At 44.6% G+C, this 24,895-nt stretch overlaps 1 protein-coding gene across 1 annotated transcript in view; it reads left to right on the top strand.

The window, feature by feature from the left end:
• LOC105564092 overlaps positions 1-24,895 on the top strand; it is a 197,080-nt gene that overhangs the window by 45,359 nt on the left and 126,826 nt on the right. The window lies entirely within an intron of this gene.

Here is a 24,895-nt window from a genome sequence, read left to right as displayed (position 1 = left end):
CCCAACTAATTAATTCTACAATTCTTTCCTTAAACAGAAATACTAGCCGCATTTTTATTTCTATTTCTATTTCTATTACGTCAACTCTATTACGTACGTTTCTTCTATGAAATTTTGATTAAATTCTCTCGATATTTCAATACAACGATTTAATTCTACAATTCTTTTCCTAAAGAGAAATACTAGTCGCATTTTTATTTCTAAGAAATAGAAAAATAATACCCGCTGTGAATTAAATCGCCACTCAGACGGGGGAGAGTAATATCGTGTCGGAAAATAAAATAAATCGAGGCGAAAATAAAGCGCGCAAAGGAGCATAGCGGTTGAATATCCTCGCGCGGCGGTACACGGGAAAATGTGTCGCGATCAGAAGCGTATTACGCGAAAAGCCATTATGAATTTTATGTCGATCGATTCCGCACTGATATTGCTAATAAAAGTACCGCCTCGCCTCGCCATCAATTTTCCATCTGATTTTCGTTATGCGTGACACGCGTCGCGATTACTGTGTTTCGCGAATTCCCAGGATAATCGAGATTCTTTTTTTCTCGCACTTCGCTTTCCGTAACGTGAAATATAACCGACCCTATCATATTATTATACGGGCAACATTACGTCGCAGCGGCACGAAGCTACAAAAGAATTTCTTTTCTTTTCCCTTTTTTTTCTGTATATAGAAATTTCCAGAGATCCAGAAGGCGGGGATATTAAAAGTTAGAGCGGTGAACGGCGCCGAGTAATTTTTCTAGGAAATATACAGTGTCATAAGAGATAGCTGCACAAATTTCGTTTGCAGTAAATGTAATTTCCTGCATTAGCATTGTACTCAGGGTTTGCCTAGCAATGAGGAGTTTGAGGAAAACACGCCGGGACGAGGAGGGACATCGCGGTTGTCGACTGCGAGCTTCGTAAGCAGCTTGAAGGAAATAAAAATTCAGAGGGGGTCATTCTACTTAAAGAAACGTTAAGAGATATCTCCCGGCAGGGGGGCGGGGAGAGGGGAGTCGTCATTGTGCGTCCGAGGCGCTTTTCGTCGGGAAGACGTATATCGCCCTCCTTAAACTCCTTCGCCTTTTCGACGCGTCCCTTTTTTTTCATTGATCCTCTCCATTCCTTCGACCCGGATGTGATGGAACTTCCAACGACGACGACGACGACGACGACGACGGCGACGACAACAACGGCGACGGAGACGACAACGACGACCGCGCTTCGGATGAACTCGACCTCTCGCGCCGAGAAAGCGGCGGGATTTCGTTTCCTGACCGTAGCTATACAAACGGCGCGCGGTTGCTCGAAGTCGGGGATGAAAGAAGTAAAGAAGAATGCGTATACAACATACATACGCGCGCATCGGCATAGGAGTGGCGTTACTTTCCTCGATATTATTGGCGACATCGGGAACGTGTTTCACCGACACAAAGAAAATGTATCGCGGCTACGATGTGGCGAGTCGATTTAATCGCGAGTGGGAAATGAAATTTGCCGAAAGAATTTTGCAAATGTCGAATGATACTCGCTTATTCATTCGCGTTCCAGGATACGCGGGGGATTGTCTGTCTCGATTGCATGAAAAAAAAATGTTATAATGGTTGCACTCCATGATTTCCGCGTATTTGCGCGCGTACCGCAACGGCGTGCAGTCACCCATAACGCCATTGTTACCCCCGGCTGGTCCCCGACTGGAAATTTCAGTTTATGAAATTGGATCAGAGGGTTGAAAGCCGGATGCATAAATTTTCATTTTAATAATGGCGCCCCGGAGTTACTCCGGATATAAATTCGTTAAGGCTCCTGCAGGAAAAAGAGAGGACACAGGAGAGGGGGGGGGCGGGGATTGCGCAAAAGCGGGAGCGATTTTGTGCCGCGTAATCCACGGCCGCGTGTTTGCCGAAATTATTCGTGTTCCCCTGAAGAGGACTACTTCCTTCCGCGGGAAAGAAGGGCTCCGTAAACAGTAGGTAAACTCGGAATCTCGATTCCCCTGTTTATTCTTCGATTTGAATCCGCTTTCTGATCCTCTCACCCGCCTGCCTAATACCCTGCAGAATCAAGCCGCTCTTGAACTCCCCCCGCATGTCAAATATAGTCGGATTCGAAGACTGAAAGTCGTCTTTCTCCTCAAAATAAGCTGGCAATCACAAGTTCAACGGTGCGCACTCGTGCAGTTTCCTGTATCACGTAACGTCGGATTTAGCCGGGATACGTTACCCACTTTGAGAAGATTAATTCGCAGATTGGTTACGGGATGTGGATCCACGCGATCTCTCGGAATCTTTCCTCATTTAGATATTTTTCAATGTTTAAACGCCATTGAAAGTTTTAACGTGAAATTCGCCAAGTCCGAAATCAAAGTTTGCCCTGCTTTATCCGAGCGCGGCGTCCTTTTATTTTATTGCTCGACACTTCAAGGCCGAGCTCAAGCGAGCTCACCTGGCGCGATTCTTCCAGAAGGTACAAATCGCAATCGCAAGCCAACACCCGCAGAAGTGCATGGATTACGATCCCTATCGCAATGTCCCATGCGTCCGTTGCTTCCCTAGCCCTCTTTGTTCCGCGCAATCCGTAAGCTTTACGATGAAAGCCCGGGGATTGACACGACGCTAAGAAGAAAAAGCAGGAAGATCTGGACAAACACGGGCGAAATACGGTAGAAATCCAGTATTTGTTTCTTCAATACAGCGCTGGATTAAGATATTCGGAAATGTCGAGAATGTAATCCCGAGAATGTAAATCGAATTCGACCAACTTTAATCAGCTGATGTCGTACGGGTTTTAATTACGTTCTTGCCACGGTTAAAAAGAACCCATTGGAATTGAAAGATGTATGAGAAAATGATTTTAATCGTGTCAAAACAATCGTTCCCATTAGCAATATCGAGTTCTGTTTTAATTGGCGAATTTTAAAATTCAAAATGCGCTTTCTTGTAAGGACTGAATTCTTTCGGTTCACTGCATCCACAATTGCGTCGTCGGTTTTCAGCCGAACATTCGTCGGGATGTATGTACATAGATATCGTTCCGACCGATCTGCTTCTTTACTGCCTGTTAATTTATTCTTCTCTCCTCTCCCATTTCCTCCGCTTCGTTTTCGATTATCTTTAAAGACTTCATTACGTTTGCGATTGCCTTCCGTAGCGCCGATCGGGATCGACCGCAAGTGTAACGACGAATTAGCTGACCCGAGATGCGAGAAATTATGAACAATCCGCGGGAAATGGAGGCAGACGAGCTATCCCACGCTCATTCTACGTCTCGCGTTCATTTTCTCGTATTCTTTTCACTCTTTGGCATTTTTTTCTCGACCGCTCGACCCTCCTCTCTCGCTCTCCTCCTCGCCGCGTTTCGTCGCGGTCCCTTTACGAACTGCATATAAAATATGTACGATCCCACTGCCTCCGGCACCGTCTAGCCCGCCAAATTGGATTTTCCAAAAAATGGCTGCGAACTGTTTTCCCCCGGTCTGCACGTTTCGTGTTCTCGTATACCCGAGTGCATTAACGTGGCATTAAAGTAGTTGATTACGCAAGCTCGATGCGGCGATCCATCGCAATTAACGCTAACGGTATCTTCATTACTTAACGTTATTCAAGTATTAATGCGAAAAAATAATATATCACGTAACATATTCACTACAGCACCGCCTGCACTGAGAGCAATTTTCACCGGATAAACCAATTAAATAGTATTTCCGAGTGCTAATTTTTCCGACTACGTTTTCCGATTAAATTATGGATATACATTCGATGAAATTTGATTGAAAAACCGATCACATTTTTCATCCGATATGTCCGTTTGTTATTATGTAATTGGATTATCCGATTATACTTAATCGGACATTTTTCTCCGTGTGAATTTGCATCATCTTTTCAAGAGCATGCATGGTAAATGAGATATCAAGAAAATAGATAATAAAAAGACACCAATCTGCACTGTGGCGATTCTATTAAAAGATAAATAGTTTCCAAACGTATTAATTTATCTGCAAGCAGAATTCTCTACGTCTGTGCCGTCTTTCAAAATGTACGATAGTTAACTCGCCCGATGCAGCCGCATCAAATGAACACAAGTCGAATGAGTACAGACGACAAAATGACACGCTGAGTGTATTCGATGCAGCGAGTGAATTAATGCATTCGAGTATGCTTCGCGCGCGAAAGCATTCCATGTCGCAATGCGACTGTACGACACATTGTTTTGCACATTTTGCAACAATCGCCGCGCTGCCGAAACGCGACATTTCGACGATACGTCACTCCGGTGTTTAATCAGTCGTGGTACGCAAAATGTGTCATCCCTGAGAAATGTTAGATCACTGCGAGAGTAACGTCAGTCTTCGGAATACGTAAGACAAAGAAATGCGGCCTGAATTTCAAGGCACACACCTAGAGAAATATCTCAGAAGTTCCCTGAGTTTGTAATTTTACTTACAGATTTTTTTTAATTTGAACTTAAATATATTCAATGAAGACTGTCGTAGTAAAAGTGCATACGTTTTTTTCAGACGTGTATTAAACAGTTATTTTCCTATGATTTTTTTATTATTTAAGGCACACACCTAGAGAAATATCTCAGAAGTTCCCCGAGTTTGTAATTTTACTTACGGAGTTTTTACACTTGAGCTTAATATATTCAATGAAGACTGTTGTAGTTTAGTATTTGAAAAAAAGAGAAAGGAAAGGGAGAGAAAAAGTGCATATGTCTTTTTTCAGGCGTGCATTAAACAGTTATTTTGCTATGATTTTTTTTATTACATAAGACAAAGAAATGTGGCCTGGATTTCAAGGCATACACCTAGAGAAATATCTCAGAAGTTCCCTGAGTTTGTAATTTTACTTATAGATTTTTAAACTTGAGCTTAATATATTCAATGCAGACTGTCGTAGTTTAGTATTTAATATTATTGGTTTATTTGAAAAAAGAGAAAAGAAAGGGAGAGAAAAGGTGTACATGTTTTTTTTTCAGGTGTGTATTAAACAGTCATTTTGCTATGATTTTTTTATTAATGATAATTAACTGGGACATTTTCGGAGAGCTCGTTGGCCGACGGTCGAAAACAGAAAACAAAACTGCCCTGACAAATTTCATTTTTGAAAGTGCGCAGGATTTATTACTGCAGCTTTGCCGTAGCTTTACAATTGTTTTTTGGACAAACAAACACCGGAGTGCATGACTATCTCCAAATCAATATGGAAAAACGTTTTATCTGCCGGATGGATATTTATCGGTGCGCGTGTCACTAAATTCGCGCATAAATTGCAAAGTACACAAATCGGGCGCAATTTTTCTTGTCGCACGTCACGCGAAATAATTGCGTGAGTGCCTGCGACCATTTACCGTTAGAAAAGAACAGCGCAGCGAAGTTCTTTGTGCAAAAAGGTACGTTCAATTTACTTGGTCGATCGAAGCGCGCCGATGATTTATCGTTGAAATTTTATTGAAATGGACTCGATAGCATAGTCGAAATTTACGGTACGCTCGCGAATGTACGTGTATGTGTGCACGTGCATGTAACATGTACATGTACACACGCGGGAACTTACAGCACAGCAAACGTGGAAGCGTAGACACGCTAGCGGATATGTATTTGCAGATATAGCAGCCGTTAATTAAGCCGCGGAGAAAAATTACGCCCGGCGTTCACGTTCGCGAGCGTATTTTAATTAATTGTACATCATGCGCTTCATTAGGAATCACGGCGGATTTGAAAGGGAACAATTTATCTAATAGAGCAGAAACGCTCAATACGTCGACAGAGAATAAACTCGAAATTCCACATTTATTATGCATTCCATAAAACAACTGCATTTGACTCTCCGAGTCAAACCCTCCTCGTTACTCATCAATTTAAATATCGAGAGTCCTTAGTTAATTGATCGTTTACTCGATAAACATTCACCTCCCTTCGGAATTCGAAACTTCATTCCGTTAATATACCGATATCACTCCCGGGCTAAAGTGAGCAGCCAGAAATTTTTGTTTTTACTCCAACTAATTAAACTCGGCGATATTTTCTCCAGCCCCATTGAAGGCAACGTGAACGCGGGCGGGGCGCGGAATAGCCGGCGTTCAATCTCCCGGAGCATCCGAAAGTGATAGTTAGCTCCGCGCTTCTACGAAAATGATCGAGGGAGCGACTCGCGCGGCCCGTCAAATTCTTAAGCGGCGAGGAACGCGCCGGCATAACGAGCGTCCGTTAAAACGAACGGTCGGATTTTCAGCCGACGCAACCCCGACGGCGAGGAGGGTATTTTCCCCTCCGTGTGATAGTCCTATTAACGTCCGGCGGGATCGCGCGAGCCCGACAGCGAAAAGGAAACGACAGCGGCGGGCCGACGGCGAAAGCGACGAAATGCGAAATTAACTGCAAACTCTTCGTCTTCCTCGGGTCGTAAGACGGAAGTGAGAGCGGGGGAGGTCACACGGTTCTCCCAGGTTTGCCCCCGTCCTGCCCTGCGTCCCGGGAAATCCCGGGGACATGGGAGGAGAGGGCAGGGCGCAGCCACTTTGAAAGTCAAATAAAGTTTTAAATTCTTAAACACTTTATTGCGCCGAGCATTTAAATTTGAATATCATTCGATTACGGCCACGTCGCCGTCGCGCCGCGCCGGTAAGACCGCATTCAAATTTATTCTCCCGACGTCCGACTTTTCCCTTTCCCCCCCTCCCTCTTTTCTCTTTTTTCCCTTTCTTTCCTCTCCTTTTTTTTTGTTCCTACTCGGGACACCCGCCGCGAACCATTATTTACCCCGGGCCTGCCCGGATTCTGGGGCACTCCGAGACTCGGAGCAAATCTCTCACCCCAATGACGTTGACAGCGGGGACGGGATCGGGGCACGCGGGATCGCGAGTGGTATCTAAATCCGATAGGGCGTTGAAATTTTTCCCTAACAATCAAACGTCGCCGTACAATTAATAAAAAATTCGAGATAAATGTACGAGATGTCCAATCCTTCCCCCCCCCCTGAGATATCTGTGTTTCGTGTAAACGAGGAATCACCGACGCGACACGTCCCCAGCCTCCGTTCTTTTATCCTCGCTTTTCCAGGCCCTTTTATCTTCCTCCATTTCCAGATTTTTCGGTGTGTGAAAGAAAAACCGGGGGCAATGAAAAATGGATGAGAGCGAACGTCGTCCCCTCATTGTCAAGCCGCGCCGATGATGCCGCTGATAGGAAACCGCTGCAGGAGTGCGGCGAAAATAAAATTAGAAACGACCGCCGCATGAGAGCGTGCCGATATATAGACGGAAATAAAATCATTCCTTATTATGTTATTTCTACCCTCGTCCGTCCGCCTCTCCTCTTTTTCTTTCTCTCTCTCTCTCTCTCTGTCTCTCTCACGGCGCGTCTAGCGGCGGCAGGGTGAAAAGCTCCGAAGAGACACTGATTGGCTCAGACTTCAGCCTCTCTCGTCTGCTGCCTCTCGCTCTACCCACTACCTCCTCTTCTTTATCCTCGCCCTCACCTTACTTGCGTTCCTCAAGAGCTCGCCGCTCGATCTCGGGCTCGGATGCCCAAGAAAATATTTCCGCGTAGACGCCATCCGTCGGAGAGAGAATCCGCCGCGTCCTGGATTTTTGCACTTTTTCCCCCAGCCGCTCGTCCATCTCCGCCGACCGCCGGACCCTTTCCCTTTCAGCTCCCGACGTCCGCCGAGCATACGGTCCGCGATCATAAAATTTTTCGTCGCCTGGTTTCGCTCTCTTTCAACAGTTCCGCACTTCTTTCTCCTCCCGTCTATTTCTTTACAGTATGTTTGACGCACAATTGTTTATTAGTCCGGGGGGGGAAAAAGGATTTTGGGATTTTAAACGGATGTAATTTTAATTTTAACGCGCGCGTCGCAACGCACTGCTTGTTAAGCTTTTTCACCGAGCAGCGAAATGCTTCGGAACAGTAAGACGCCGGGCGCAATCTCCGGTATTTGTCGTCCGACTCTTCTTGCGTCGCGCGCGACGCAGCACGCGGGGAAATTCCGCGTCTGGAAAATTACACTCTCTTGCCTGAAGAACGTCGGATTATCCCTGACCCGTAGTGGAGGACTGAAATTAAACGACGAAGTTAACGTCCGTTTCCTGTGGGATTTCGAGATGCAGCGCGCCCGGCGCTTGTAGTTTCCTCTCGATTTCGTTATTTTTTTCCCTCCCTCTTTCGTCCTACTTAGTCTCGCGACTCGTCTTTCTTCCGGCCTTTTCGATCTCCTCAGGAGTATTTTCGCGCAGCAAACTCGTTGCAGTCGGTAATAAGACTCGTTTGCTCTTTATTTCGGCCCGCTTTTCTTTGGGAAACGGCAAAGCGAGTTCTATCGAAATGACAACGAATCTTTCAGAACGGACGATTAATTCACTCGCAAGAATTTCGACCATCGATTATTATACTATATCGCGAAACAAATTTATATTATTAACTTAAAAGAATAAAGTCAAAGTCGCCAGAGCAGTAATTAAAACGAAGGTAGTTCGAATGAGACTCGCAAATTAAAAGAATTAAGTGTTAATTAAAGACACAGTCTAGGGTGTATAATAGATTAGAAATTGTGTGTGTACGAGTCCAATCAAAATCAAATTTTTGGGTGCCTATACTGACAAAAAATTGTTTTAAACTAAGTAAATAGATTTACTTAAAATTATTGTTTTTTTTACTAAAGTAAATATTTACTCCATTTAAATAAAAATATCAAATTTTAAGTAAATCTGTGTATTATATTAAGTAAATTAATTTAAATCATTGCACTTTCTGCATTCAAATAAAGATTCCGTGAGATATAGAATACTATTTATTAAATAAAATAATTGATTTTCTTAAATAAGAAATCCAATTTTCTTCGCCGTGAAAATGACATCTTACAGGTAAACATTTTATAGACTTAAAATGAAATTTTTTAAATTTCAAATTATCTACGCTTTAATATTTAATAAATACTTAAATTAAAGAACTGCATAGTTTAATTCGTTTATTTTTTAAATTTAACTTAATAAGCTATTAGGAGTCACCTAATAAATAATTTTCTTGAGTAAAGTAATATTTCTTTGGATTAAGATATTTTTCTTATCAGTGTATCGGTATGTTTGAAATTCCGCCATTTTGAATTATGAAAATCTGATAACGGATTCGTAATCAGCGACCCCAGAAACCCTTGTGTACAAAGCTTCACAAAAAATGATTCAATAGAAAAATGTATGCTTCAAAGGGTTAAGATTATATCTTGGACATATTATTCCGTTTGAAAATATATGGCATATTTATATTCAATATTGCACAGATTTACGTATCTATTACATATGCACAAATTGCCCTCGCTCTTTCTTTGACAATTAAGAAAAGTACCCCAGCGAATATTATTAACCACTGAGGAAAATCGAGAAGGTATTCTGTGATCAGCGAGAAACACGAGCGCGATATAAAGGAAATCCAGAAAATGAAGTAAGAGAGGGTGCACGTAATACACGGAAGATAAAATTTAATTTTGAAAATGGATCTGCATCGTGTTATTGAAAGCTTGCTGCAACCCCCTCCGTCTCTCTCGCTTCCCGTCGTTCTCTCTCGGTTTTGTTTCTGTTTCTCTCCACCCTTCCTCTTTGTCCCTGTTTGGCTTTGTGCGAACGTACATACGCAAAATTTGTAAAGCCGCTATCTCGATCCCATAGCGACCGTCGGGGCCCTGTCATGTATCGATAACGGTAAACAATTTTAATCACCGGTCTTATAGTACAGGATTAGCCTTTAATCGCTATCTGAGTCGAATCGAACTGGCCGTCGACCATGCTCGTAATCGGCGATTAGTGACTGCCGCGATAGATTTTGGCAGATGCTCGTCCGAACGTGGATGTAAAATATGTCAAATTCAGGGGGGGGAAAAAAAAGGTACGTCGAACACAGCGAGAAATTAAACGAGACTACTCCAATTCGACAAGCTGAAATAAATTCGATAAATTCACCAAAACCGTCTGGTTTTTACGAATGAAAAAAAAATGGATATTCACTTTTCGCAATGCAAACAGGAACAATGCAATGAAAAATAAGCAGAAAACGGTATTTGTATCAAAATAGTAATATACAAGATAATACAAGCGACACGGAATATTGCGAAGCGTAGCGCACGTTGCACTTGGAAATGAACGTTCCGCACGGTGTTGACAGTTAATACGACGCGACAGCCTGTCGCTCGTGTAACGGAAGAGAGTTAAATCTCTTCGGTGATTAACCCTAAATGAAACTCGCGATGCCGGAGCGCGTAAAGTTACAGCGTGAATTTCTGATGAAGCCTCCGGAGTGCCGCTAATCGGCCAGGACACGATCCAATAGGAGTTAATTCCAGATTTCGACGCACTGTTTAGAGCCGACGGCCGAGCTGGATAGCGATGGAGGATCGCCTGTGGGTGCATCGAGAACCAGTTCCGTACAGGCAAGCAAATTGCGCGCCCGACGTCACGTCCGTTACCGGCATGAGCAATTGTTGTCGCCCTTCTGTGAAATATGCCACAAGCCGCGCTATAACGGACGTGGCATCGTTTTTTATATTGATGTTAAAAGCATAGAAAAGCACGTTAAAAAATATTTAACAATTTACGAAGATAAAACGCGGGACCCGGGAACGTCGCGACACGAATGTGTCAAGAATGGCTGAGCACTCTTCAGCGTTTAAACTGATATCGCGATTCACCTAATTCAGAAATAAAAGGAATATTATTCTGTTCCGCTGAGAAGATTCATTTCTGTACCTAACGAGTGAATTGTCGTAACTACAAAATGATCAACTTTAAGATCTGTATCTCAACTGAACGCTCTAATCACTTTTATTTTTAATGAAATATGTTGAAACAAATTTTAGGAAACATTATGAAAATATTGTCAATTATAAATGTGCGAAATTTCAGTTCCGACAGTTGACCTGTCAATTACAGATTTTAGTTCTATGGTCGAAGACAAAGATATCACGGGAAATTAATATCGTAAGACTACCAGGCTGAATATTATATCTTAGATATAATATTTAATCGTTTAAATTTATTCCGGAAATGGACTATCCCGTTATTCGCCGGTGTCGCCTATATCTATTATCTTTTGACGAGTCCTAAATAAATGAGAAAGAAGAGTCAGTGTTCATTAGTTGAAGATAATTTTAATTCCACGGCGCGGACTTCAGCTGGGCTCGCGAGATTTGCAATTCACTCTCGCTGTTCCGCGACTCGCCCGTTGGTGCGGGTCGCTTTAATCTGCGCGCGGATCTTGGTCAATTAATGAAACCTTTGAATATCTACCCCTCCGTCCCCATGAGGATCGTTAAGAGCCACCACCCTTCCACGGAATTCCCTGCGTTATTTTCCAGATTCAATTAATCGGGGGATCGGGCGAATTTATCGTTCCGATTGAATAATTCGCAATGAAGATACCGAGTGACGCCGATAAAGACGCCGAATGTCCCTCAAGAAAAACGACAGTGGCAAAGCCTTTCTTAAAAAAAGAAAGCCGAGTGCAAAGGCAACAAAACAAATTTTCAGCGCTTTCTTCGCCATATCTGGCATTTTTGATAATACGGAAAATTTATTGCAAAAAATATTACCTCAGCCAGGGTTTGAACCTGGACTTCCCTACGCTCTAGGCGGGCGTCTCACCAATTCGACCACTGAGGCATGTGGTATTTGTCGCAATAACAGTATAAAGATGTCTTCGCGTCTATTCTTCGACTACTGCGCGCCGATAAGGGTTGTCGGCCGTACAGAACTGTCGATATGCGATTTTTAAGTATGCCTGTCCCCCTTTTCCCCCCATTCCCCAATTACGTGGAAACACCATGTTCGAAGTCAATGGTATATAAGTAGTATAAAAGTAATGGTATATAATCAATTAATAAAGATATTCTTCAATATCGCCAGCAGTAAAACAAATTTGATCGAGCTCGATTCTTTTTACCGACATTTACTGTTTGTGCAACTCGGCGTCGTCTGGTCTTAACAAAACACACGAGACTTATTTGATCGATCCCTCAGATCCACGAGAGATGTGTGGCAGGACTAGAATTATCGAAACGGATCGCCCGGTTTCTGTAGAAATTAGCTCGCACCGCTATCTTTAATTGACGAATAAATCCTACTTGCGACCAAGAAGGAGGGCTCCTTGTATTCCCTGTAATCGAAGAGGGTGCAATACGTTTTTCTCGACCGTGTCTTGTTTTTCCCCCCAAAGAACTCCCTCGCGAAGGAACCGGCAAGGTAAACAACAAAGGGATTACTTCAATTGCAGGCGATTCTGCGCGTCGTGAAATATCCTCGGCGCGAATGTATCCGACGCGGGGAGTTTGCCCGCGTCGGATACATTATAAAAGGCGGAATTTAATTATGCATTCCGACGAAGCGCCTTTCATAATGCCTCAAGGTGAAAAGTACATCCGAGCAGAAAAGATCCGATTTTTTCCCCTCTTTTTCGTTATATTTCCATTCAACGCATCGCGCAAAACGGCGCGCGCTCCCTTGTTTCGCGCTCCCTTATACGTCGGCGATTCCTCGAAGAAGGCCCTACCCGTGTCCCGGAGGATTCTCCTCGCAAAAAGGCGCTTTCCATGCTCCCCTTTCCTCCGTAAAGCTTCGAGCTTCCATTCGCGGCGGCCTTCAGGAGCCATGCCCTGAATTCGAAATACGTCCCGGAGAATGGACTAATCGATGCGAGCACCGGACAAATTTCGAGAGTTCACAAGAGACTAATAATTCCTTCGTCTGCTAACAACTCGACCGGCATCGTCGCACGATGCAGCAGCTATTTTCTCATTCGGAGATTTTATCGGCAATTTAACGGAAGGCCCGGCGGATACGTCGAGTTTCCTGCAATGGCGAAATTATCGAATTTCGTTGCTTCCGCGCTCTCTTCATTTTTCAATATTGAATCCGAATCGTGTTGTTAATCGGCGCGATTTCGTCCGCGTCGACGGAAGAATGGACCGATAGGTATTAACATTGGAGAAAAGTGTTCCGCAGGTAGCGCGAGGCATTATTTTGCGAGACGAGTCATTGCTGTAGCGCGCTATGTCATGGCGCTTTTGATCTTTTAGTACGAATGCAACTGGCATTTCTGTCCGGACATAATGGAAGGGTTATAACTCAAAAAGGCAGTATTTCCAGACACAGATTTATATAAACATTTTTCATCCTACTGATGTATGAAGCGTGCTTCCGAAATTTTTGTCAGAGCTTTTAGACTCGCTCGATATTTCTATTTATATTCATCCATTCTAATAATTGCTATATTTGCATGTACGCAGCGTATATTTTCCATTTTGTTGTAAATCGTATTTAACCCGCGCCGCTCTGTCATTTCTATGATCCTGTCCAAGATATTTTTACGTCCTACGTAGATCTTCTCCGCCAATAGTGAGTTTTATACCTAATGTGGAGTTAATTCTTCTTTTAGAAAGTCTTTCGGAAGAAAAGAATTAAAGCGGGAAACTTGTAGTCAAGCCAACTGACACGTTCCTTTATTTGTTTAGTACAACCTTCGATTTTTTGGATCCTTATCAAGTGATACTAAGTGAGTTATATGTGACGACTCACCTAGTATTACTTGATAAGGACCCAAAAAATAGGGTCGAAACGTTGTATTAAACAAATAAAGGAATATGCCGGTTGGGTTGACAACAAGTTCCCCGTTTTAATTTTTAATCATCACTGGCGACTATAAGCAAACTCTCATTTCGGAAGAATTTGTGTAAAAATGTGTGTGCGTGTATATATATATATATATTTTTTTATTCGTTTCGATTGCGTGGTATAAAATTATCATTTCGAGTAGGCAAAATGACATAAGCAAGATAGTGCGCAAAAGAGGCGAATGAGAGCGGAACGGTAGCTGCCCGTAACAAGCATCATCTTTTATAATAATTGTCAGGCAACACGTAGAACCGCGCGTCTCCCGTTACAACGGCGATCGTTGTCGGCTGTTATCAACGCGTCGCATCGGCCGGGAGATTAATAGACATCCAAAATGTGTCACCAGCAGCCCGCTAGCCGAGGGAAAAATTATTCCCCTCCTGGGATTATGCCGGCGGAGGATATCTGGACGGGAGGGTGAACCGCCGGGAACGAAAAAGGGCAAAAAGCACCGGAGGGTCGTTTGATGCCTCTGAGGTTGCTGACGATTTCTCGGAGATAGTTGCGCGAGTCGATCGAATCAATATCCCACTCGTCATATTTCCTGATTGATATGTTTCACTATCCAACATTTTTGCGATCGTATAAAAATCTCGAGACCGCGCGAGGGTCTCCTCGAAGAGATATTTATTCAAATCATACTTTCATTCATCTCAAGTAACATATTCCATTAATACATTTGGCAAAATTATATTTTCGCGCACGAAGACAATTCGCAGTTCTTAGTGTTTCTGATTTAACTTTTCCTTTTTACCACGAGGTGGAGTGAATTATCTAATTGTAGGAAATATTTCCAGCTTTCGCTGTCCTAAATTAATTAATTGCGAGTCCTGCAAGGTTGCCCTAAATGAATTAACTACGAGTTATTTGTTATGTTTAGAGAAGAGCTTTTCTTGAGTAATTAGATGTGTATCTATGTCTGTCCCGTGCGTACGCGCGTCCGCACAGGTTATTGTGACAAACTCGGAATTGGAGCGACGCAATTCAAACGCAATTAAAGTTTAATTCATTTAGTAGTTGTAACTCTCTATAGTACCTTCACATTCAGCAAATTAACCCCGATAGACGTCCACTTGTAGCGCGCGAAGTGAGAGTTTTACAGCGGGCGGATGAAACACGGGATAAATGAAATCCCCGGGTTGCATACGGATGCAATAATTTCGCGCGATGCGCACAGTCCTGCAGATATCCTTTCCGCTGCAATATTTAGCGGCGTGAAAACAGAGACGCAACACTCATTAATGTCATATATTAAATACAGGCCAGCCACGGAAGTCTGGTAATTTAAATTCTTATCTCCCTTTGTGCATGTATACGTGTATGATGCATTAAAACGCAGCAGTCCGAATATATTCTCTTGTGTTTACTACGTATGCGAAACTGCCGCCGTGCAGTTCGCACGACAGCAATTAAAGAACAAAACTCCAAGTCGGAATAGTAAGCGTGGAACAAAAAAGTCGCATTAAAAAAAATAATAAGCGATATGACTTTATATGAAATTTCAGCAGGCAGACTTTGTAACAACAATCCTGTCGGTGCCCTTTGCTTTCGATCTTCTTGTACTACTTTTTCTTTCACTGTATCTCTTTGAAATAAATTAAATTAAAATTACGTTAAATATCACGAAGTCGAATCATAAATATGCATATCTGTAATTCTGTATGAAACAGGCAATTGAATTCTTAAGAGAAGTACTCGGCTATTTCGTAATCAGTTTCGTATACATCGAAGAAAAGATCAAGAACGTTAAAAATATGACGTAATTCCATACTTAAAAAATAACCTTTTTAAAAAAAGGTATAAAGAAAGACGCCAAGTATAAGCGCCATCCAATCGAGAATTACATAATTTAATTATGTGGATACATTTTGTTAGAAAAGAACATTTTTATTGTCTCTATAAAAGTAATGATATCAAATTGCGCCAACTAAAATGGATATTTATACAAACTAGATACTTTATCATTTTCATATTAAAATGTTATATCCAAATAATCGAGCACAGGATTTTACCGAAAGAAATAAAGGAGACAATAATATTAATGAGACAAATTCTGAATGCTTATTCAACAAAACTAGAGTGCAAACAACTTTAATACAAATAAATATTTTTCTCACCTTTCCCAACTTTGCTTGTACTCTCTATGTACTCCATATATCCCGCTGACGTCACGTCGCCGAAAATGTAACACTAGCTGTGTACGATAACAGACTACGACGGGCACTAACCGTGTACGACTAAGTTCATTGTCGGGTAATCTTTTAATAACAAATATTTGCGCGCGATGAGATACACCCGGGGTCCCCTGCTCGCGTCATCCACGCGCAATCCTCGGAGAATGAAATGAATAATTCATCGTTTCGAAGCGTGTTAGACTGGCAAAGCGCGATACGTATGCACCGCCGCGCGGTCGGAGTCGCCACGCGCCGCGCGGAGAAAAAGGCGAAGATTAGAAAGAGCTGCGCGAGGCCATTTGTTTCGCGGAACGCACGAAATTGGAGCCTCCGCCTTCAACTTCCGACGGCATCTTCGTCACTTTTGTTCTCCGTCCGTACCATTTCCTCCACCTCGGTGTATCCGGCGCGCTGCAGGCAGCAGCACCGGGCGTATAACCCGCCTGGGCCATCCATCAAATATAATTGTCTCGCGAATTCCTGCCGCCGCGCCGGCGTTGCTCTCTGATGACTCTTGAGCTCCTTCGAGGCGTTGTCTCTTAAGTAACTGCCGTCAGATTGAACAAGTGGCCGAGATACTCGAAAAGAGCAAAGCTGGAAGGAACATTGGACCGCGTGACGTAAGTTGTTTGCAATGCAAATGCCTTGAGAAACGGAGGGTACACTTCGTCGCGAAGGAGATAGAGAGATTATTCATACAAAACGTGGAATGTTTTTTTGCTTCCGCCTCGGAGCGTTCGCGTCGCGTTAAAAATTGATAGACCGAAGCTTTCAGTAGCCGCGTGATAATACATAAGGTAACGGGTTTATCCTAAGTACCTATGCGAAAGGAAATGCAATATTCATCTGAGGATCAATGCTATGGATCTCGACTCTTTCAGGTGTTTCTTACTCGCGAAAATTACGAAAGCACGATCATTGGGGGAAGTAACGATTCTCGGGCGGTCGTCAACCGTCTAAGAAAAACGACGTCAGAAACGGGGAAACTTTGTTTCTTTCACAGATTTTTCCTCGAATATTATTTTCATACAATCAATGGCGGGAGCACCTATTGTTCTCGCTATTAATTACTTCCCCGGTACACGCCCGCCTTAATTAACGTTCGAGGCACGCGGTGACGAAGGCGGGAAATCGGAAAGCCCGAGCGAACTCGTCAAGGCAACCCGTCGCGCTCGCCGGCAACGAATTTCCGGAAAAACGTCTCGTTTGCAATTAAGTTAAAGGTCGTCGGCCCTTCCAGGGATGGAGGGCCGTCGTTAGCGGCGCTACGACGGCGACGACGACGACGTCGAGCACCGAAGTGCACCTCCGCGAGATCAGGACAACGTCGGCCTGGAGAACGGGCGGCTAAATTCGCGAGAGGTAGTCGATCGCCATGCGGCGGACGTGCCGATTTTTTTGCTCCGGGGAAAGCTCGAGGGGACTGCGAGGGAAAATTTTCCGAAATTAGCAATTAGGAGCGGCTCGTTTGCAGTGACGTTCGCCGCGCCGGCAAAAAGCCTCGCCTTGCCCTCGGCCTCGAGTGAACGGGGTGAACGGGGTGAACGGACTCGCCGTAACTTCTCCTACCGTTGCCACCCTTGCGAGGCGGTAACGCCATATACTCGGGATTATGGTTTCTCGGGTGCCACGCTAGGGTTTTGCGGGGGCGCAAACGGAATTTCTCCCGAAGCGAGCGAGTGGGCGAGTCATTTGCAGCGGCGCGCTCGTCAAGAGTTTCGTCATCAAAAAAAGGAGCCACCTCGACGCGCCCCATCGACCGTCGGAGAGTTTCCTCGGCGGTGCTTCTTCCGCGACACGGCAAGAACGTTCCACTTGACACTTGGCGATTATATTAATCATTTTCCGAGCGATGCGCCCGAACGTACTTAAGAGGCGAGATCGAAACTCGTGCGGTGGAAAAAGGGTTTATGGATGGCCATCAGGCGGAGCGGCGGTGTTGTCGGAAGAGAGTCTTAACGATTAATAAATCAACGAGCTGCGCTCGAGACGTTAAATTATGCCCGGGCGCTTGCCGCAAATGCAGGCAACGGTTTTTACTATTAATGAACAAAATGCAAAAAGTTCCCGAAATTAATGCGGAGGACATTATGAAAACTCCGCGCTTTTCCTTCGTGTTTAACCTACACCCGCAGAAAAAATTTCCGGGTCCAATGCTATTACACTTCAATGTATCACAAAATAGGATCGTTATAGCGCCAATCATATTTATTACAGAGAAAGGAATACTTTTGTCTTAAATGAAAAATTCTAAAATCTAGAATATAACGATAGTGTGTGCCGTCTTTTGTCGAATATCGTGGTGCCAACTTCGTGCGTTGTAAGATGGAGGGGGAAGATTTATTTTAAACGCAAGAATATATATAAGCTTACATTTATACAAGTTACTCTTGTCTCGATATAGAGTCAATCTTTTTTTAATTCGACAGCGGAGAATAAGAATTATTGGTTTCATTTTGACATTGTCTTATTTTTGTACCAAATGAGGTTGTGAGAAACATAAATGCGTCAAGAGTAGTTTTTAGTCTCGGTAACAGAAATCCTTTCCGAGGGTGTGGGTGTACGGTAACGATCGCTCGATGCAATCGACCCTTCATGTTTTCCGAATATCTTCGTGCATGGAAATCACGTGGTAATCCGGTACCTATCGTATCACCGCTAATTCGGCCATTTGCATATTTGCCGTATCGTGCCGACAGATACCGTATCGTACTTTTAGATAATGCCCGACACAGGGCACTCGACGCAATTTCTGCTTTCGCGTTTCGCCGTTCGACGTTGAGTGCCGATCGCACGGCTGACAATTCGTTAATACTATGGGGTTCGCGCGCCATGCATACCGGACTATAATTATCGATCAGCGCGCATCTCGATCAGCGTTTATAATCCGGGCGCGCGCGTTTACGTTTCGCGTGCGCCGCCGTGTTCTAGCAATTACCGGGTTTATTCCGAAGCCGCGAATACGACAACCGTTGAATACGGCCGCAATGTCGCGCGGCCGCGTAATGCTTTAAATAGGCGTGTTAAGCGCGTTATCCGCTACAGTCGTAGATATCCGGTCGATACGTCGGCGATCGCGCTTCCATCCATTACGGGGCACGAGAAGGAGCGTCGACGGGACGAGGGAGCGCGGGGAGTCTTCTCAACTTAAAGAAAGTTAAAGGCGCCGTTCACTCCGCCATCGATTGTTTTGCTCCACTTTACGACGTCGCTGAGAGCCTTCGACATGACTTTAACGATGATGCGCCGCAATTCGTGCATTTGTGCAACAAACAGAATGTAAGCTCCCTCCCATTTTTCCGCCCTTTCAATTTTCCTCCCTTCGCCGCTCGCTTCTTTCCGTCATAATTCCTTTTATTCTTCTTTCACGTGTCCCCGCCTTTTCTTTTCACTTGTCCCTATTCTCCCTTCTTCGATCGATGTTGCGACGCGGCATCCGGTGGCTGCCCGTTAGCTGCGATAGGACGGAAGTGGCGGATGCGCGGGAGAGTGGGTCCCGGTACAAAACACAGCGCGCGCGGTAACGCGGCGAAATGCGGTCGGCGGCAATTTCGCTAATTTCGCGGAATTACATGAAGCGCGGCACGCCGCTACCGCCGTCCGACCGATAACGATATCGATGTCGATGGAACGATGATAACGTTTCGTATTCCCTCGCACGAATCTGCGATCGTTCTGTGTGGCCGGGACCGAAAGAGGGCTCGGCGGCGGTGAGGGAAGCCCCACAAAGCCTCCTTTTTTTTTAGAGGTGGGACAGGGAGAAGTGGACGAACGCATATTATCGCGTAGACCAAAGGGCGAAAAGGCTTTCATTGCGACGCGTGTCATCGGTAGACGTGAACGCGACGGGCTTTCACGCTTTGTGCTCTGTGCTCCGCTCACCGCGGTATCTAGCAATGTCTGATTGCAATATTGTTCTGTATAATAACGAGATATATGATAAAAGTGAACCGAGCGGCCGCGCGTTTCGTATTTAGTTTGGCGATTATCCGTGTCGCGTTAATATCGCCCTTAAAAACCCCAAAAATGGCCGGAAAATAAGCAATGCGATTTTGTGCGCGAGCAGGACAACTTGCGGTTGTCATTTTCTAAATAACTTTACGACAGTTAATATCATTTCTCGATAGAAGATTGTTGTGGCGTTTCGTTTGCACGATTTCCATGTTTTCTTCCAAAATTACGCGATAAATGCAGACTTATCAGATATAAGTGGAATTCGAAAGTTGAGCATATTGCCATCAGTTTCCTTGTATTGTTGTTAAGTGGAGCACACGGAAAGGAAAATGTGTTGTATCAGGCGAGACGGCAAACCGTTTGCTGTGCTTCAAAAATGTATAGCGAAATATTTGTAGCGAATCATGACCAGTTACGGTAGCGAAAAATGTTTTTTCAGTGTATTCTTCTTCAACTTCGCGGTGGCGGATACCAGAGCGGTCCGCAAACTGTGGAAACGAGACTCGATAAGCCCAACGTGATTTTGATGCGAAAGGTTTCGATTTATTTCCAACAGGGGAAAAAAATGTCTTCCTGCTTATCGGTTATTCCGGTTCACGTGCGCCATCGCCGATAACGACGAGCGGCATCGTTCGCAGTCGCGTCAAAGTCTGTGTCGCCGTGCGACGTCTGACGCCACCGGTCCGTTACTACTTCCAGATTTTCGCCGCGCCTTCTCAGCGGCGTTTACGATATGGAGGTTCGACTGCTTATCTAACTGCCGTCGTGTTTCAGAAGCGCTTATACTAGTCTCGATTATCGACCGTTTCTATTGTGGATTCAAAAAGTGTAGAGACCAGATATGGAATAATTGAAAAGCTTGTTTCCAAGTTGTCCCTGACACTTATTTATTTTATCGAGCCTTGAATATTAAAATTGCCAGATACGATCACACTTGAAGTAGTTGATTATTGCTGGTTGTTCCTGTTAGTTGATTAATTTTGTCAAGGATTTAAGACAAATCGGGACAACAAATTTTTTCAACTGTCCGCATATCGCGCGACTTGCGCGCACCGCTCAGTAGTCCCTGAATTTGTAACAACACGACGCACCTGCATACGAAAATATATTTCATAATATATAACAGAGATTCGTACTACGAAACTACGTAGTTAATGAGAAACTTTACTGCAACGTATATTAGCATTAAGAACTGTGGAATATTAATATTATCATAGGTAAAACACATTTCTCCAAGTATAAATCTCAGCTACAAACGCGTAATTCAGAGTTTCTCGTGCCGCGGCATAACAATTTCGAGTTTTCTAAGTGGCGAAAAGCCGAATTTTCAATTCCCAACCAGTTGTTTCTTCTCAAAGGCCCGGAATCGGTTCGCGAGCAAACTTTCGGACTTTGCCTGCGAACTCGCGGCCCGCTCGCCCGCTGAGATGCCAGGTGAGAGTGATACAGAGAGGAGAACGGGCGATACAGCGTTAGTTCGACCGGTCCGACTTTGGCACCAGCCATATCTCTCTTACACTCGAATGCGAGCGAATCCGTACAAATTTATACGAACAGTTAGTTCCGGGGTAGTTTCAACGGTGCGACCTCTTCCACCTTTCCCCCCCCCCCGTTTNTACCCCCCCCTCCTCTCCTCTCCAACACTTCGTCCTTTGGGCTCTCGTCGTCCTCCCTCACCCCGTTCGCTTTCTACAGCCAACTTGGCATAACTCGGTGACTCTCTATCCCGCTCCATCTCGCCTCCCGTCCTCTCTTTCGACTCGCTCGATACGCGATCACATCGTGAGCTGGGAAGGTTGCGCTAGGTCGGTCGTAGGTTAAGCCCGGATAAATACACAGCCTCATAACTTCCACGAGCCCTGCCATGCCGTGCCATGCTATGCCATGCCACTTGCGGAGCAGCCTTCCACTTTGCACTCTCATCCCCCGTGCCCGCCCGTACCATCTCGTGCTCCTGTCTCTATCCGCAGCCGTCTCCTCTCGTCCTTTTGTACACGTCGCTATTCGTCTCTTTCGCGCCTGTGACAACCTTGCGCCCTCTCTCTCCCCTCTCTCGCCCGCGCACCCCGACTTTAGCACGTACGATCCTCTCTATCTTCCGGCATCGTTTACCCGAGAAGATCCTCCGGTCCGTCTTTTGCCACTGCTCCCACAATCTCCTTCTTCTTCTTCTTCTTCCCCTCCCCGTGTTCTTCTTCGATGTCTAGCCTTCTTCAAGGCATTGCCCCGGTGACTCTTCTTTCGACCAAGGCGCGCTCTTGGCACAGTCTTGGTGCCGCTTGCTCGAGCGGAAAAGTGGCGCTTGGAGCGTACAACGTGCGCTGCAAGACAGATTAAGGATGGTTAAAAGGTGAGAAGCTCCCGGGCAGCCATCTCCCACAGCGCACCATGCCCGCAGTCGTCCGTGAATTATGCAAAATTTTCTTAGGATTCCGGCGAGATATTCATGAAATGCCACGTTGAAAATACCCGCGACGGGTGTGAATCAGCAACAGTTTCTTTCGGCATCTCTTTTGCAATCTGAAAAGTTGCGCTCTCCTACCGTAGATCGATCGACTCGTCGGTGATTCCCGATCAAACGCGTTGATAATTCCAAGAACGCCTTTGCCATCTTCAATTTTCATAGATTTCTAGCATCTCTGTAGCAGCGCCGAGTTTTTCTAATAAACAATCACGTCGTGAATCAAGACCGACATGTATCCAACAATTAAATTAGAAACGGCCATCTTTTAATAAAATATTTATTTGCAAAATATTTATTAAAATCTTGTCCTATTAATAATATTTCCTTTATTTCTTCCCTTGGATATAACATTTTAATATCAAAACTAATAAAGTATCTAGTTTGTATAAATATTCATTTTAGTTGGCGCCATTTGATGATATCATTACTTTTGTACAGAGGATAAAAATGTTTTTTTTTTCTAATAAAATATATCCAAATAATTAAATTATATAATTATTGATTGGATGGCGCTTCTACTTGGCGTCTTTTTTACCCTGTTTTTAAAAAATGCTATTTTTCTTAAGGCGTATAAATTGCTGTGCGCGCAATACGACATTACGTCGCGTCTTACAACCACGTGAATATTTTTCCTCGAGCAGAAAATCTTACGTTTATTTATAGAATTGCGTATATCTTTTGTGCTTATATAATTACCGACACATCTTACAGCATGTCGGGCTGTTTAACTTGCTTCAGAACGACTGCAACTAGCGCGCACAGAACAAAATCCCGCAACGTCGAACGTCTGCGCTGGCGCGCGCGGTGTGCAGAAATGGGAATATTAAATTATTTAAGTTGCAGGAAATTAGATCTTAACTTCCGTTAGTCCGGGGCATTCTGAAACAATGCACCAAGACGATCTCCCTCCCTCTTCCTGTCCCTCTGGTGCGCGCGCGCACGCTCGCGCGTCCTAAATGTACTTTGGGTAATAGTAACGAATGCTCGCGCGGTGGTTATGAAAAATGAAAATCCTCATCGCAGTCTTGCTGAGGTATCTCGATATGCACTTACTCGCGCAACGACCCTTCTCGTGTATGCAAAGCCGAGAGTTCCAAAAATGCAATAAAAATGTCTCCTGTTATTCTCAGTGCCATCCCCGTTCTTAATCCCGCTCTTTTTAATAACGGATTCCCTGAACGACGTAAAGTCGATATTTTCTCAGAGAATTTCTGCCATATTCGCGAAATTTCATAACCCGAAATAAAAATTATTATTAATATCAGTCTGAACTTTGGCTCGAAATTCTAAAGCATAACTTTCATCCCGAGTTAAGAATAACAGTAAATTTCTCATTAAGTAATAAAAAGGACAAGGAGAGAGAGATAATGCGGCTCCATTCGTCCTGCGCATTTATCCCGATGAGACCTAAAGTCGTTCGCGCGATCGCTGTTATCGAAACTTGAGGTTGATATTGCAATTAACGCGTCGCCAGGCGTCACATTAAGCACCACTTCGCGCACATACGTAATGCAAGCGACCAGCGAGCCCCGCGCGCAGCATTCTCCTCCCTATATACGCGCGCGTATGCGTGTACGTGTGAATATGCACGCATGTTTATGTATGCCCATCTCCACACGGGCATGCGCATCCGACGCCGAGGTTCACCGTCCTTGAGGTGGTACTTCGGTATGCGAGGGACGATCTAATTTAATAGCCGCCAGAAATTCCAGCTAGGTCAGAAATTGCCCCTTAGCCCGGGGATACAACCCCGAAGGTTCTCGCGCGCTGCCCTCCCCCCCTCCCCCCACCCGGCAGATATCTATCTTCGATGCAATCCCGAAACGCTCATGAGTCGCCGGAAGTTTCGGACAAGACTGTGCCGCAACTGCAACTGCGGCCGCGACTCTCGTCTATGTAACGAACCGAAGTTCCCTCTCGTTCCTGAACGACTCCTTTCCCTCGTACTTTCCCAGAAACTTGCGGAGAGCCTTACCGTACCTAGCCGACTGCCAGTGGAAACGGAGGGACGGAGGCCGAAGTTAGTCCTAGGGTTACGATCGCGCCAACTTTCTAAAATTCCTACTACCGTGGATCTCCTCTCCGCGCTACAGGTTCTTCCGCGATTACTACCGTACGTCACCCGGAAGGAGAGGCAGGGCAGCTCGAGGATCGTGCTCGAGGATCCTAAAAGAGCTGGGTCACGCTGCTATATTAACCTTTGAAGAGAGCCCAGCAGCACGGCGCAACCGTACACAGGGTCCACTCTCGCCTCATGTTGTGTTCCTACAAGCACGGACCCTCAGTTTCGTCTCAGGCACATCTCTTGTTACGGTCTCATTTCATTTTTGCCCTCTCCCTCCCCGCACTCCGCCGCTTCCTCGCGCGTGTATCCAACTTGCAAAGCTTCCACCAAACAGCAACGGCACTTTCGAGTGAACTGCACTGCCGACAAACGAAACCGGGGGAATGCACGCGATTAATATACAATCGATACATATTTGCTCACCCGCATGCGGCTTGTTCGGGATTTACTTGTCGAGTATTAACTTTTCGTGATAAATACAGTGACACCGTATAATTTTGTTTCGATACAATTTCAAGTGGACGTCAACAGGGCTTTAATTTGAAAATTAGTCGATCGTTCATTCAGCAGAAATTAACATTAAATGTGAGAAAAAAT

Source organism: Vollenhovia emeryi, unplaced genomic scaffold (assembly GCF_000949405.1).
Source record: "Vollenhovia emeryi isolate VEMERY1.0 unplaced genomic scaffold, V.emery_V1.0 DF939168.1, whole genome shotgun sequence".
Classification (NCBI taxonomy): domain Eukaryota; kingdom Metazoa; phylum Arthropoda; class Insecta; order Hymenoptera; family Formicidae; genus Vollenhovia; species Vollenhovia emeryi.
This window is presented reverse-complemented; position numbering and strand designations above follow the sequence as displayed.